The sequence below is a fragment of the Mixophyes fleayi genome, chromosome 5, assembly GCF_038048845.1.
Source record: "Mixophyes fleayi isolate aMixFle1 chromosome 5, aMixFle1.hap1, whole genome shotgun sequence".
Classification (NCBI taxonomy): domain Eukaryota; kingdom Metazoa; phylum Chordata; class Amphibia; order Anura; family Limnodynastidae; genus Mixophyes; species Mixophyes fleayi.
In genome coordinates, this window is record NC_134406.1 from 21,701,956 (window position 1) to 21,714,852 (window position 12,897).

A 12,897-nucleotide genomic window follows, 5' to 3' on the forward strand; every position below is an offset into this window, starting at 1 on the left:
AAAGTAACAGCACTATACCATCAACATGCAATGTTATTCAACATGTCACAAAATAAGCAAAATTTTAGAAATCTTGGTTCAACAATATGCAAACATAAATCCACACAACACATAGGTCACTGAATAAATATATCTCACTTTAAAATTAGGCACTGTGCATCAGTGAAATGGATTTCACTGGATATATACTTTAGGAGACAATTGGTTGCTACTAGTTAATTAGACCATTACACTAAATGCTGTGGCAGCAGATAATATAGACCAATTAATCACAATACTTTTAGTGCAATTATACCGGTTATACTTATCAAACAAAAATCAGTAGAGATGCAAAAAGGATTAATTCAGCTTGTTCAGGTTAGATGCTTTTGAATTCACTTTATGATATACAGAACCCAAGGGGGTATATTATAATCCATAGATTTAAGTGTCAGCTTGTGTACTTGTACAAGTTAAAATCAGTAGTGACCTTGATGCATGCATGACTCCTGAGCTCTGTAAACAACAGCAATTCTGCACAATAAACGATTTCCAGTGTAAAGGACAGTGTTCACTTATCAATCTGTCTAATGGACTAAGCAACTCTCTCCCAGCAACTGTAGGGTTTAACAATTTGCAATTCTCTCATCAGCATCTATTTTAGGCAGTTTCAGTCAGCTTGCAGATAACTTTAAATACAGCAGATTTGGCTGGAACAATCTCTTCCTTTAGCCAGTGCTATAACACCTCTCAGTAGAAATATTACAGTCCCGGTCAGAGGTTTTAATAACACAGTTTGATGTCTCACTTACATAACTTGAACATAGCAAAGCAAAAGATACTTATCTGTTCTGCTAACATCTCATAGGCAGTGGCAAGTTAGGTCTTTTCCTATACTGCAAAGGTGCTTCTTTCTGGGCTGGCTGCAAACATCCCTCAGGACAACAATTCAGCCATAACATTCAGTGGCTCTTTATGGGAAGATCCTACATGAGCTCAGCCAGCAGTCACACACATAACTTCTCTCAATAGCCAGTTCTCTTCCCCATTTCCCCCCAAGATTCTCCTTAAGCCTTTCTCCTTAAGTACATTCTTGGGCTCTAGAGAGCAGCCTGGGCTGTAGTTTGCAGTCTGTCCACTCAGAAATGGCCAGCACAATTTGCATCTAACTTCCCAGAGGCACTCTGGGGAACTATAGCTTTCTGCATGAGTGCATACAGTAATATAACTGTGCTTTGCAGGGTATTACATTATCACCCTTCCTACTAACTCTCTTCTCCCGGCTTTCACCCCCACCCAATCAGTGGATACCACTCTATTTGTGTCCCCTCCTTTCCTTTAGAATGTAAGCTTTTACAAACAGGGCCCTTGTTCCTTGTGTTCTCCTTCTACTATTCCATCATCCGCTGTACCTCTTAACCTGTTTCCTTAGCTCTGTTTTCTTAAGCTTAGGCCTGCTTCATGTTGATCCCTACCATCACTCTTACTCACTGACCTACAAATAATTTGATCTGCATTACCATTAAATCTGTATTTTATTTGTTTATTCCAAATGCCTTGTCTTTGTATTTTGTTTTTCATGTATCATCTAATAAGTTATGGATCATTGCATTCTGCATATGTCATGTACAGTGCTGCGGACCCTTTGTGGCCCCTTATAAATAAAAGATAATAATAAATAATAATAAATATTGGTGAATATAATTAGCAGTTCCTACATAAGCAAGCTCGTATTTTACGAAGATGTGTAGAATTTGGAGATGTGTCTTTGTTTTCGGAGTGAAAAAGGACTGTTATTTTATGTCTGTAGTCTGGTTTTTCAATAAAGGTCCGTACAGGACTCAAATCATCCACCAACGCTCAGCATGAGGATGTGCAAACTGCACAGCAGTGTAATTTAAAGATTATAACTAAAAAAAAAACCAAATGAATGGTAGAAACTCCCTTTGTCCTGTCACTCCCACACTGTATTGCACAGAATCAAATGAGCAGTTGATGTGGATAAACCGAGAAAACATATTTCCTATGTTGTAGACTGAGGAAGGTGAAGTTTATTCTGTTGTGTTTCCCACGTCTCCAGTCACTAACTTCAATCAATGAATAAACACATCCCTATTAGCATGAATGCTGTGTGGATCAGACTTGGAGCTTTAAAACCAGTGCTTGGTGGGTTGCCTATAGAGACACTGGTAGGCAGCATCTAGATTAATGGGTTGTATATTACAAATGACACTTAAGGGCATCATAATCACATCCTATACAGCAGATATCAGCATCTATATATTATTGATGATTTTTAAATTGATTATAATGTTTTTAACAATTCACAAACTAAGTTTTTATGAAATACCGGTTATTTTTGCAACTTATATCTCTGATTTCCTTGAACTGTCTGTGACATTGGTTAAATCTGTCTATTATGCTTGCTTTCACCCCTCTGCAGCAGGTTGACAGGCAGACTGTGACTGACATCTTGGCACACTTGCTTTGCAAAAATGCACTGCGTGGGTTGATACCTACACAGATCACATCAGTGATCTCACAGCAATAACATTGATGGCAGAATCAGCTTTTTGAATTACATTTGATCCTATGAGGACAATGTCCTATAGATATAAAGAAAATACTTTTTTTTTTTTCCTTTAATGTCCTATAAATGTAAGAGGAGCTTTAGCTGTTTGTAATGGAGTGTCTGTGTGTGTGGGGGGGGGGGGGGGAAGGGGGTAACTTTACTTTAACAGATTAGCATTGATGGCCTGATTCATTAAGGAAGGCAAAAACACATATATTGGGTGTACGCACGTTGGTATTCAACAAGGAACAGATGTAAACATACTGCTCTTGATGAAGATACATCTTTACAGGCTCCTCATTGCAAGCACATGTTCTAGCATGCAAACGCGACAGTCATCACTATCACTCTTCACTTACACCCGACCTGTAGATGGTGCAAGTGAACTTATCTTTGAGATGCCCAGGGCATCGCGAGACGTTTTGTTTTTTTTTTCTAAATGTGGCAGCCGGAGTCATCGGGGCCGCCCCTGGTCTAAAGGAGCGGTCCCGACCTTCACTGTCACATGACAGGCAGTCTGGCAGCGCTGAAGAGAGGACTCCACAGCAGGTAAGTCCTTCCTAATGTCTTGGGGGGAGGGGCTGTAGATGGGCAGGTGAGGTGGATAAAGGGGGCAGGTGAAGTGGGCGAAGGGGGCAGGTGAGCAGGCCGAAGGGGGCAGGTGAGGTGGCTGAAGGGCGGGGGCTACTGCTGAAATAACCTAGGGCGGCTGTAACCCTTAATCGGGCCTTGGAGATGCCCAAAGTTTGAATCAGACACTGCTGCATGTGCCCATGCATGGCACACCCCTACTGTATATTGACAACATGCATGCGCACATTCCCCTCCCTATTCCACCCATGAAATAGCAGGCTGTGGTGAGGGTCCTTTGCGTTCGATAAATTTGGACGTTGCTGCGTTCTCTGGTGTAGGGTTTGTTTCTGAGCATGCTCAGAGCAATTTCACACAAAATACGGCACGTTCCTTGATGAATCGGCCCTTAATTGTTTATATCTGAAAATCTCACTGGTCCTTTAAGCTCTAAAAGCTTTGCATGGGGCTTCTTCAGACCTTAATGGTTCCCATGTGACAGCCCAGATTCCTCTTTCATTGGAGGTTTTCACCAATGGAGAAATTTAGCTCAGCATTTGTAGCTGAAAAAATGCTAGATTCAATCACACCCCTGTAACACTAACTTATATCACAAAACGGAATGGATTACAATAGCAGGCTACCTCTGTGAGAGAAAAGACTGTCACTGTAGTCTCCTAAGAGCAAGGTCAGGCGAGTGGCTTTGAATTTAACGACCAGGAAGCTGTCGAGTTATAAAACAGGGATACACTCCATTAGAATAACATTGAAGTGGACGGGTAACGCTGCTCATGCGTCACACCAGAGTGATTCCACTGTCAATGCAATATTTAATACAATGTGACCCCGTCTGTTATTGCAGCTGCTGGAGTTTATTACTTTGTTATTAGCATTTATTTATATAGCGCTAGCATACAGACACAATAATAAAGCAAAACTAGTTATAACATACAAACAAAACAGGCAAGAGGGCCCAACTTACAATCATAGTTTGGTACGTGAGGTTGAGTGTCACAGATTACGTATTGATCCAGCCGGATTGAAATGGGAAATAGTGATTTAGTCCATACTTGCCCACTTTCTTCAGCTCCCTTCCGGGAGCCAGCCAGTGGAGGGGGGCGTGAGGGGGCGGGGTGGCCAAAATCGACATCATTTGACAGCGGGGGGCGGGGCCAAATGCCGCTATTCACCGGGAATCGCTGCATTTGGGATCTAATTCTGGCCGCTTCACTAGGAAGTGGGGCACTTCCTAGTGAAGTGGGCAGAATTCGGGAGATTGCCACACTCGCCCGGGAGTCCGGGAGACTCTCGCAAAATGCGGGAGTCTCCCGGACATTCCGGGAGAGTTGGCAAGTATGATTTAGTCACACGGCAATGTAAGTTTAGTACGCAGAAGGTTGAATGTAGAAAGAGCATAAATGTAAGTTCTGGTGAAACTGGGGTGGTAATTTAGAATTTATAGATTAAGAAAAAGTTTAGGCCTCATTCACCAAGGCATGCATACTGAGCACAATGTGCATTTGTTTTAAATAGGGTATACCTACGCCCAAATTCAACACAGAGCGCACAAAATTGCCGTTTACTTTTTTTGCCCTTTGTATCAAAAATGGTCTTTAATAGTATGAATCAATGTTTCTTCCTTTAAAAACAGGACACTTCATCCTTGGTTGTCCTACTTCCAATATTGCTCCTCCTTCTCCTAATGCACACCTTACTTCAGCTTCTTTACCATTCCCTCTGTCCTCCTCTCCAAAAGCGGTTCTTGCCACGCCGCTTTCCTCTCCTATACTTTTTCTCACTTTTCTTCCCATCTTACTACGTTCCTAGTCAATTTCTCTTATCTGACTCTCATTCCTATCTATTTTCTCTTACTCCTTTTTTAAACTTCTTTTTCTACATTCTCTTTCCAAAAACACAAAATAAAAACCCGGTCACCGATGTTTTGTGCTTTCATTTGCCCTGACAGTTGCCCTGTCAACTCGTCTGATTGTTGTATTTTTACATCTTTCTGATGTTTTCCATTGTATCATCTTGCTGCAATATTGTCAGACTCCTGTTTTATGAGCGTTAGCAAAGACACATTTTAAAAAAACAAGACAAAAACAAAACAGGACACTTCAAACTCCAGAGGCAAATTTCTGCTGCACAATCCATGACTCAATAATTCCAGTTATGGTCATTGTCAGTCTTGTTTACAAGCTTAACGCACTGTTTGAAATAAATGTTTCATAGAACAACAGACCAGAGTAAAGGATGTAGTGGAGGTTCTTTGAATATGTATAAATAATTCGAGCCCGGCAGTATAAATAGCACAGAACAATTATAATGCACACGTGTACTTTGTCTACACAGTGTGTTACAGAAAAGACAGAGCTACTGCCTGCATGCTAAGCAAGAGAATGTTCTTAAATACCGTTCTGCATATCTGAAGAGTGCGTCGCAGTGGGCTACAGCTTGCATAGTAAACTAAATACATCACAAATGGTCTGATCACATCAATTAAAATAACTGGAAAACATTGTACTTTCCTATTCATAGGCAAACCGAGGAGGGTTCCTATTGCCTGGAAACCCCCCTCCAAGCCTGGGGCACTGTATAATTGAGGTGGCTGGACCCTGCTCCAGCTTCACACAGCTCTGCTTGAAAAGGGAGAGCTGCATGCACCTAACAGTAGTGCACGCAGCATTGCCCATGTATATTATGGGGATAGAAAGAGTTGGAGAGCAGCCAAGCACTGTCTAATATTATAGCCACGCCCACTGGCGGCGTGGTGTGGAAACCCCCCTCTACAAATCCTGCGTTTGCCCCTGCTGATGCCCTGTGTTTAACACAGAAGGCATTATTTACTAACATTGCAGTAAGGTGCAAATTTGCACTGTGCCATAGTTACCAGCTTGCTGTCACTGTCTTACGTACGCACTATACAGTGTCTGTGTCTAGTGTGGCCATGCCCCGTTCGGCACCAGGATCAGGCTGGGCTGGGGGCAGGGGGGCATCTGTAGTGGGCTACATTGGGCTGGGTCACTGGGCCACTTGCATTTTTTCTCCTTTAAAATGTTCCTAACAGGGTGCTGAGTCGAGTGTTGTACCCCCCAGGGTAAAATTTGCCAGCCCTCCTCTGTGCAGCACCTTTGGAAGTTACTGTATCAGGTCCCAAAATTCCTCTTGGCGGTTCTGGCTCTCTGCAGTCATCTGTACCTGAGATTCCGGTTCTGGGAGAAACACACAATATGATAATATGAATTTTAATAAAAGGACCTCTTCACCGACTGTCTTCACTTTGAATGGTTTACACAAAGAATAAATAAATCTGATTAAACCAATATAGTATACATTTGTGGAAAAGAGAAGATCTTTATAAATGTATGAGGCATCACATTGTACAGGTTGAATATGATTCTTTGAGATGAACCATGCTACACTTCTACAGTTACACTATGTAGCGGGTGGGGTTAGTGTTGCTCAGTCCTCTCCCCCTTACGCTGTATCACACCATTTACACCACTGTATTATGTTCTATTTGCATTCATATGACTGCCAGATGAGAACTAGTTAATTCCCCAGACACAGTATAGTCCAAATCAAGTCACACATTTTCATCTATCTAGTTGAACATAGCACATCATACTCCACAACACAACATGGCTATTTAACATGTTCAAAACCTTCAATAAATTTAAACTTACTGCATTCAATAAGAACATACCCTGAGAATTGCACTCAGCATAGATAACAAGAGCTGAATAGCTATGCAGCCACCCACTGAAATCAGGGAGAGTCTGCAGTTATGTGAATGTGAATTCTGTACTATATACTTAAATCTGTTGCAGATGGGAGTCTAATAAAGTTTGTTACCAAAACAAATATTCACAATTAACCCTTTATGCTTTCCCCTATTCATTTTGAACTTTCATTTGAGATAGGGAAGGAAGGGTTAATTATCTGCAATACACACAGACAAAAACATTAGAGGGACTTAAACCCAATGTTCTTTATTTACCCTTTGTGTTTGTAGAATGTAAATATTAAGTGAAAACTAAATAACTGACTTTTTGTTATATAAACTTTACAGTGAGGTGAGATACATTTAGCTACACTGTATACTGTGAGATATATTTAGACATAATCTGTTTTGCAGTATACACTGTATATGTAGCTGCTATTGTCTGTTTATTATACAAGTGTGATGTCACTATAATTTGATTCCGTTACAAAAATGACCTTGCCATATGACCTCTGTTTCTAAAACAAATCAGTGCAATTAAAGGAAAAGGTAAAAGGCTAATTAGCCAGTTTGAGCAGAACTTCCCAGAAACAGATGTGAAAATAAAAATGACTTTTGCAATGTTGTGAATTGCCCTGTGCCCCACAGTAAAACACCAGAATCCACAGAGTGTGCCGAATGTGTCAGTGACTGCCATTCAGTGTGTGTGGGCTGCTCTTCTCATTGATGACTGCTCAGCCAGGAAACCTCTCTCTGCGCTGGAGATAGAGGCTGCAAAGACACAGGTACATCCCACCACCCTATGGATGTGCTGGGGGGACTGACTGCAGAAGAGAGGGCGGTCCCTGTGGGGAGTAAGGGGATTCTTATTTTTTCACCCAGACCGGCTCATTGAGAATGTTGAAGAAGACGTGTTTCCTCCAAGCTGTGCTCCCCCTTCCTCCAATAAAACTCCAGCTCCTCTTCACCTTCTGCGTAAACTTCTCCAATTCACCAGCCAGCAGCCCTGCGCTCCCAGATACCCAGCCCTTTCATTGGGACTGTGACACTGCTAAACCTACAGGATTGTAACTTGTGACTCTGGATTTGCTAATACTACTCTGCAGGATTCCCGTCTACAGAACATTCTTGGATAGGAGTCTGACCATTGCCATATTTTGTACTGAGAGAGATGCAGGATTGGAAGTGAATGACAGGATCACTCCTGGGAATGACATGAGAAGATTGCTGGAGTTTGCAGTGTCTCTTTTAATCAGCCTGAATTCTGTAAGTGAACTTTTATATTAAGATAAGTGATTGCAGTGTGCATGGAGATATAGTATATTAGGATCACAGTACTAGGAGATGTGTCCTCTGTACCATTATATTTGGAACACAGGTAAGAAGAGAGTTACTCTGATAAAAGCCAATCTCCCCAGCATTAAATCTCAAATCGATTTGCAGCTTGGAAGTATTGTGTATTAAACTATATTATCTTCTATCTCAATCAGTTCCACTGCTCATGTCACGCTGTGCCGATGTCCACCTTGAAGATGCACATGCCATTAATTCAACCCCATTATAAATCTTTATCACACAGGTTAGCTTAGTACAGCATGGTCTGGGGATGTAGAAAGCTCTGCACTCCGAATTGATTTGCTGTGTCGGACTTGTTTTGTTCCACGTTCCAGTGGAGATTTAATACATCCATTAACACCATCAGTAGGAGAGATACTTAATACTAAGTGAAAGTCTTGTGCATTCTCTTCCCTCCGGCTTAGATGACAAATAGCGGTTTTCAATAAAAATAGAATTATTGTAGTGTTCCAAAAACCGATCAAATTGTATCTTAGAAGGAGTCAGTGTTACAATATCGGAATAAGATTGTCCAAGATCATGAGTGTGAACTGAGCCAAAACTGTGCAATGCAGCTGCATTGTTCCCCAGGACCTGTCATTCAGGAGCCAAAACAACTTTGAATGCATTAAAGGTACGCTGTTATAATGTATGTCCTTCAAACAAGTAAAGTGACTCTAAGTAGATAGATTCAAGAATCATATAATAATATCAATATATTATATAGTGAATTCCTACATTCCTCATTGAACACGCCCCATTGCAACACACTTTTGTTCCATTGATCAACGTTATCCAATTCCTCATATCATTTAACAAAACAGTTTATTAAATGAGGAAAGAAGGAAAGCATCTTCCCTGATCAATAGAATTTACTTAGATAATCTGGTTAAAATTGCAATGATCTATATAAACTAATATATGTTGGAAATGACAAAATAATATTGTATGGTATATTGTTACAGGTGTTACCTTGGCAATTTGTATTTTGATATATATGTTTCAGAATACAGTGATAAATGTGAAACACGGGTCATTCAGCTTTGTAGAGCATACAACAATACAACAGTAGTTTATCGACATCTATGAACGCTGTGCTAAATTTAAACACAGCCTTCTGTCCTGAAACCCCCTTACTCCCTGCAGTTCTTTCTATGAATCACATAAGCTGGTTTATTGAGCTTGTAGCGACTTTGAGCCATTTTATGGTATTTTATTTTATAAATAAAACCTGTTCTCTATCATGGTTCTTTCGCATGACTTGTACAATGCCCCCTGTAGATGTTACATTTATAGAAGGCAATGAGAAGGTTAGGGGTCAAGTTCACTAACTCACCAGGTCAGAAGACCCTAGGTGCCAATAATAAGATAATGTAAACTGCACAACTGTTTAAAAAACTGTATGCACAACAGAGAAACATTTTTACAAATAAATTTATATATATATATATATATATATATATATATATATATATATATATATATATATCCTTGTGCTTTAAAAGCAATATAAAAATACATAAGCACAGTTCACAGCTAATATTAAAGTATATGCTTCAATGAAGAATAGGTAAATAATTGTCCACTTAATGCATACCTTCCCTGACAGTTGGTTGCTAAGCAACCTTCACAGCTTATTTGTATGACTGATTAAAAGGAAATTGTGTATGTGTGTATATATAATATAGATAGTGTAGTACAAGTTGTTTTACTTACTGTTGCTTTTATTGCAACTGGAGTAAAATCAGGGCAAGGTGATCCTTATCTGTGAATGAAAGAAAGAAAACATTACAGCAACAAGTGTTGTATTGAGCTAGTCTCAGTAATACGGTTTACATCAGAATGAGCTATAAATCTGATTCTTTATTTTCGAACCTCTATTGATGATATATAAATGTGGTTTCTGAGTAAAGACTGATGTTCAAACTGCAACATATGTTTCAGGGTCACTAAAGAAGTTATATACATTTTCTGGTGTGTTCTATATTCTTCAAAAAATGACTAGAAAACTGAGAAATTTGCCCACATTTTGGGTACCTCAAAACATTTCTATATGCAGGCTTCTTTTAAGTAAAATGGGTGACTAAGTAATCCAAAACTTAGCAACAGTAGTATCTTACATACTAATACTAATTAGCTTATCAGTAGGTTTTTTGGGCTGTGGGAGGAAACCAGAGCACCATTAGGGAACCCACTAAAACACAAGAGTATATAGACTCCCCACAGACAGTACTCTGGTAGGAATGGAACCCTAGCAGTATAGGTGAATTTACTGTCATAAAGCACTACAGAATTTGATGGCGCTATATAAATAAATGGTGAGGATGATGATGATAAAGCTGACTAGGATGTAATAGGAACTATGTAAAATGCAATATTATATAGAATAAAATAGAATCCCATTTTTTTTAGATTTTACAATACAATAGAAATACTCTGTTATGTGAAGACTATCGATACTTAAAATGAAAGCAATGGTCTCCTCTCTGTGCATGCCTCTTATCTACTTCATTTGAGAGTAGATGCAAATATAATCCTAGAGGCAGTACCCAAATTGCATCTCTATATACCCAGCTCCTAAATCTAAGCTATTATTGTTATTATTATTATTATTATTATTATCAATAACCTTTATTTATAGGGCACCACATGAGGTCTTCAGCACAGTACAGAGGGCAAACAACAAGACAGTACATGGTATAACAGTACAGTAAGCAAATAACACTACACTCTCAACACAGCTGCTGGGGTACAAGGGGTATATTCAGCGCAGGCTGAAACCTGTGCCCATTAGTGTGGGTGCAATTAACAGGTTTAGAGCCACTGAAACTGATTCAAAGACAATAGAGCAGTGGAGTCAATGAGCAGAAAGCCCAATCAGGAGGTGAACAGTGTAGTTTGTGAGCAATAGTTACAGGTAATGAGAACAGGAGGGAGGAGGACCCTGCTCACTAGAGCTTACAATCTAAAAGGAACGGGGCAGACAAACTGTTGGCACATGGGGCTGAGCCCGTGTAAGGGGATCTGAGGGCAAGAAGTGGGAGAGCTGTAGGATGAAAGAAAGTGAGGTATACTACATGGTGACATGGTTAAGTGGAGGACTGATAAGCTTTTCTAATTTTTCTAGTGTAGACCAACCTCCTATATCCATTTGTGCAAATCAGACCTGGGCCACCCTCCCCCAGATGGTACTTGAAAACGTATCATCTCAGCTATTAAACAGACCTCCAAATGTACTGATACTGAAGAAACACTATATAAAGTGCTCACAGGGTTGTATCTAACCTCAGTTGTGGCCCTCAAATGTTTCTTTCTACTGTCTTGTGTCCTTGAGGGTGGGGAGGATATGATGCACATATAGCGGTGTTGTCCATAATTAGTAGATCTTTGAAACTCCCTAATCTATAGCCAATTATGCCTTAATCTAACCCTGCCCCCCTGGTCATCTCATCTCTAACACATGACCCTGTCCAAGGTATCAGCAAGTCATTGTGTAAGTTAATAGATCACAATTTGCTCACTGTTAAATGGACCATCACACTCGGCTGCTGTGCTCCTACCCCCTCAGTTAATACAACCATCACTACAAGTAGACCTAAATACCTAAATTCAGCCAGGTGCTGCCCACAGTCTGACATCTTTTTCTGCCATGTGTGTATATTATTTTCCAGGGATTATATCATAGCCGTGATGAAGAAGCTACTGAAGGGTTATACTGAGTTGTTTACTTGAACCATTAGCTCCACATACCACACCAATTATCTTACCCAACTGTGGAATGGCACAAACTGGTTAGACGGTCATGGCTTGCTGTAACTTATTACATAGTGTGTAACAGAATGGTCTTCTATGTAAATATGTATGGTATACTGTACACACATTACTTACTGAGCAATAGTCTTTGACAAGTGTATTTTAATTAAAATGTGATCATGTCTCTTTAAATACACATCAGGGCTACTCCCACCTTTTGTGGAGTGTATTTAAATGAAATGTAGCCAACGAGTCATTTTTTGTTGATGGAAGCCCTGTCTATTTAGGATAGTGTATTCGATAAGTTCTGTAGGAGAATGTATCTCCTGTATGCCTCCATCACTACCTTAGACAACATGTAGAATAGCACTGTGTATGGAGCTGACCACTGTGAACTGGTTCCAAGTATTGTTGGAAAGTATTAATTCACTTAAAACTTAGAGGTACATATCTCAAGCCTTTTAAAAAGAAAAAGTGGAGGTGTTGCTCAAAGCAACTAATCAGATTCTAGCTATTATTTTCTAGAATGTACTAGATACATGATAGCGAGAATTTGATTGGTTACTATGGTCAACAGTTCCACTTTTTCTTTTTAGATGGTTTGAGAAATCTACCCCTCAGTCTTTATCCATAATGTCATTACTAACTGTAGGGTGGAAAAGTACAATAGATTTAGCTGGCTAGATAATGAAAGAATATTCACATCACAACAATAAGAGAGCTCCTGTCATGAAATGTATTTGTCTACTGTAACTATTCGACTCTTGAGAGTATTCTAAATATAGAGATTTCTCCACGTGGATCTGTCATTGCAATCAATGCTGTATCACATTTGAGCGATTAGAGATATAAACTGCTTCCGTTGACTAGCCCTTCACCAAAATAAAAATCAAGGTATCATTAAAACAGGAATTAAAACAGATAAAGATAATAAATCGAATCAAATATTGAAAAGCATAAATTA

The 12,897-nt window shown here is 39.7% G+C and overlaps 1 protein-coding gene across 1 annotated transcript in view; it reads left to right on the forward strand.

Annotated features, from left to right (window-relative positions):
* The first annotated feature begins 7,673 nt into the window (after window positions 1–7,673).
* CALCR (calcitonin receptor) overlaps window positions 7,674–12,897 on the forward strand; it is a 241,844-nt gene continuing 236,620 nt past the window's right edge. The window contains exon 1 of the mRNA XM_075211802.1: window positions 7,674–8,111. The gene's annotated coding sequence lies outside the window, so the exon portion shown is untranslated. The remainder of the gene's footprint in view (window positions 8,112–12,897) is intronic.